This window comes from Mus caroli, chromosome 9 (genome assembly GCF_900094665.2).
Source record: "Mus caroli chromosome 9, CAROLI_EIJ_v1.1, whole genome shotgun sequence".
NCBI lineage: Eukaryota > Metazoa > Chordata > Mammalia > Rodentia > Muridae > Mus > Mus caroli.
In genome coordinates, this window is record NC_034578.1 from 60,946,217 (window position 1) to 60,950,271 (window position 4,055).

Below are 4,055 nucleotides of genomic sequence, written 5' to 3' on the forward strand. Positions count from 1 at the left end.
TTGAGCATCTTCTATAGAGCAGGCCCTGCCGCCTAGCTAGTGTTTTGTGTGAACCGACCAGTATTCCCAAGAACGATCACACTGGGTGGATATGTGTCATTTCCAGTTTACACGGGAGAAAAAAGGCATCCAAAAAGATAAGAATGTAGCCCCACAGCCCCAGAGTGTCCTTGAACTCTCAAGACTGACTTTGAACTCCCGGTCCTCCTGTCTCCATCTCTCACGTGCTGGGATTACAAGTGTGCATTGCCGTGCTCAGTTTATATGGTGCTGGGGATTGAACTCTGGGCTTTGTGTCTGCTAAGCAAGCACCCTAGAAGCTGAGCTGCAGCCCCCACCCCCCAGAGATGGTGTCCTCTTATAGCACCATTTCTGACTGGTGGCATACACTGCTGTTGAGTGATGGGGCCAGGCCCATGTGCCTTATTTCTACCCCTTGCAAGCCACGTGCACCTAAAGGGGCCCCTTCTCTGACCTTGGGCTTCTTACCTGCAAGAAAAATGGCCCCTTCCTTGCAAAGCTGGGAAGATGACATGTGGCCAGTTGTCAGGAGACTATGTGTGTTCAGCAACCTTTCTTTATCTCTGATAATTCTTATCACGACCTAGTGAGAGGACAGAAGAGAAACCCATGATTACCTCACTAGGGAAAGGTGACTAGGGATCCTGAAGTTCAAGGTTAGGTGATGTCCAAAGTCACATGAAGTCCCCAAGGTTGTCCCAGCCCTTGGCCTATAGCTACTTGGAGTACTGACTCCCTCTGAAGTCCCTGTCCACTTCTGGAGCCCTGGACTTGGTGTCTGAGCATGTGTGCTCACACACACACACACACACACACACACACACACACACACACCTCCCAGTGCACACATGGGCTGAGCTGTGTGCAAAGGCGAGGCTGTCTGTGTAGGTGGCTGGAGCTGTAGGCAGGCGGCCAGGAGTGCTCCTTCTGTGTGCTTTGTGCGCTGAGAGCGGCTTGCAGGGGTGGGAAGAGGTGGCTGCTTGGAATAGACAGAAAAGCACAGAAGGCTCTCCAGGCAAAAGCTCGCCCCATATGTCCTTCACTGCTCTGCTCAGTGCTGGAAAGGCCCCTCTGCCCTAGGTGAGGTCTGCACACACAGACATGCTAGCTGAAGCATTCTTGAGCTTCTCCTTCCTTTAGCCTGGTCCCTACCCCCACGCCAGCACTCCCTACCCACACAGAGTTATTTACTCCCACTGCAAGCTCATGCTCCTGGGGAGAGGATAGGGACCCTCTCCCTAACCCCATTTTCAAGTAGAGACCAGTCCACACTGGGCATCTGGACAGCTGCTGGCCTAGACTCCAAGAACAGTCCCATCTGCAAGGCACACAGAGCCGCTTAGAGTAAAAATAACCTGTGGAATCAATTACAACAGCAGCAGCGGCAGCAGCAGCAATTAGGGTGTCCACAGGGAAATAGAGACACACTGTTTAACTTCATCTCCTTCCTGTTCCAGAAGCATGCGGGAAGGCGTGACTAAGACAAACTCGGGTTATGTAACTGGTATTTCTCATCAGAAGCTGCTCCATCCCATCCTCCTTCAAAGAGGAAGAAAAAGAGGAAGGACAAGAAGATGGCCTCTGACTTGCACAAGCCATGGGGAAGAAAATCTAGACTTCTAACTATAGAGGGCAAGCTACCCACTCCTCTCGCCTCAGGCAGAACGCTTTTCAGAGGAGAAACAAGGGCCTTGAGTTTGGTGAGCTCTAAAAGACTCCTGGTTTTTATTCTACAAACAACTTTGACTCTAAGATCCTCCGGGGCAGCATAGGGGGCTTGTTTGTGTTTGGGGGACCCCACTGTTCCTTAGCCAGGGTCTGTGTACACAGGTGGTCATTACTGTCTCCCTAAATGGAATCCATTTACCAATCTCTCCCACGTAAGCAGGCTCAGCCTTTGGTCCTCATGTCCCATCCCCAGGACGTCACTGGGCACTGGGAGGTGAACAGCTGTGGTAGAAAGGAGGCTGGGTGACTTTCTGAAAAGTGACTGAGCCTCTGAGGTCAATCTAGTGTTTTCCATTGTCAACAGTTGCTCCAAGAACATAAAAACATCTGCCTCTGGGATAGTGTATCTCCTTACTTTTCTCAGTGTGTGACAAAATGCATGTAAAAGCAACTTAAGGAGGGAGGAGTTTACTGAGGCCCATGGTCCAGTGTTACAAGTTTCTCATGGTGGAAAGACACGGTGGCTGGCACTTGGGGCAGTTTGTCACATTGCATCTGCAATCAGGAAGCAGAGATGATTGCCCATGCTCAGGTCCTAGGCATTTCTTGTTATCTGTCTCACGACCCCAGCCCATAGGATGGTGACCCCCACAGTTAGGGTGGGTCTTCCCACTTCAATTAGCTCACCTAGAAACTCCCTCTGGGACATGGCAAGAGGTGACATCCTAGATGATTCTAGATGCCCATCCAGTTGGCAATCAGCACTAAGCATGGAGGACATCCTTAAGGTGAGGTCTGGAGAAGATGAAATACAAGTTAAACCTGAGGGATGTCTAGAATTCCAATAGGTCATCTGAGTAAAAGCTACTCTAAGCTGGTATCAGAAGTGGGAGGGAGAAAGCCTGGCAGGGGGCAGGCATTTGTGTTGGGAAGCACAATGTCACACAGTACTCAAGAATAATTACACTATCTCAGGGCCACCTGAGGTAAGGTCTGGAGGCCCCCGGTGAGGTAGGTGGGCTGAGATCCAGACTGGTACAGGAGAGGAGGGTGGAGTCTCTCAGAACCTTCTCCTGGGCTAAGGGGTCAGATTCCCGACACTAAAAAAAGCTGGAGAACTGCTAACAGCCCTGAAGAACTAGGGGCCTGAAGTTCTGGGCAGGAGAATGGCTCAGGTCCATCACAGAGGAGACAGAATTATAACTCATATCATTTCAAGACCCAAGTTTACTTCCAGGATGTAAACTTCTGTCATGTGGCAGGCAGATGTTGTCAAGACCCTGCCCCAGCTCAGCACATGCCCCAAACTTCCCAGCATACTGGCCAGCAGAGGGCCAAGCACACTGTGCCCACTAATGCCCTAGGGATTAGCCCCTGGCCAATGAGCAGAGAAGATCTGGGAGGCCAACGTCCCGGAGAGGGAAACACTGGGTGTGCTTTCTTGGTCCCCCAGTCAGATGGAGCCACACTTCCCCTATGGTGACCTGATGGATGTTCCACCTTCATGGCTTCCTTCCTACCTCTGCCTCATTCCCACCTTTCAAACCCGGCTCCTGGGGCCTCCTAAAGCCATTGCTTCAGTTTGTCCCTCACTTTAGGACCAACTTCTGGGAAACTCAAGCTAAGAGAATTAATAGACTTCTCTCAGGATATGGCTGGAGAAACTGAGGCCCAGAGAGAATATGATTGCTTTTAGTCACCAAATAGCTGGCCAAGTCCCAGGAGATAGATCTCAAGTGATCAGTACCTTGTCAGTGTCTCGGGTTAGCCACCAAGTCTGTCAGTGCACAAATGATTGTGGTCCCACTTTTGTTTGAACAGAAAGCAAGAGGCCCCAGTAAAGAGCAGAGTGAGGCTGCGGCCCCAGTGTGGTTCACACTATTCTGTCTCCATGGTAACCAGGGAAGTGCCCGTTTATCTGATGTCAGCAAAACAACTGTGGCCTTTGGGTCCAGTTGCTGGAGTTGGAATGATATATTTACCAAATGGAGTTATTAGCCCTTCTGAAAGAGGTGGGAGGTGGGACTTTTTTTCCTCAGAGAAAGAGCCATGGAGTTCAGGGGTCACTCCATGTCAACATCACAGAAGTGCAAGATCCACAGAAGTGACTTGAAGGGGCCAGAGGAATATCATGTAGACATAGCAACCCAGAAGCGATGTTCAAAGAACACAGCCTTTTAAAAGCAAGTAAATCTTGTCCTGGGGAGGGGGTTATCTCAGAGGGGCAGAGGCCCGTTTTTTCTCTAAATAACTCAAGGCAGCTTGACATCTTTGTCAATGGACAGAACAAAGGTACTGTGTGCTCAGGAAAAGGATTCTCTCTCTCTCTCTCTCTCCCTCTCCCTCTCCCTCTCCCTCTCCCTCTC

At 50.5% G+C, this 4,055-nt stretch overlaps 1 long non-coding RNA gene across 1 annotated transcript in view; it reads right to left on the reverse strand.

The window, feature by feature from the left end:
* LOC110302316 overlaps window positions 1-3,496 on the reverse strand; it is a 7,726-nt gene extending 4,230 nt beyond the window's left edge. The window contains exons 1-3 of the long non-coding RNA XR_002378796.2: window positions 3,437-3,496; window positions 2,377-2,484; window positions 490-604 (exon numbers count right to left, since the gene is read on the reverse strand). This is a non-coding gene — a long non-coding RNA (uncharacterized LOC110302316). The remainder of the gene's footprint in view (window positions 1-489; window positions 605-2,376; window positions 2,485-3,436) is intronic.
* Window positions 3,497-4,055: the final 559 nt, after the last annotated feature.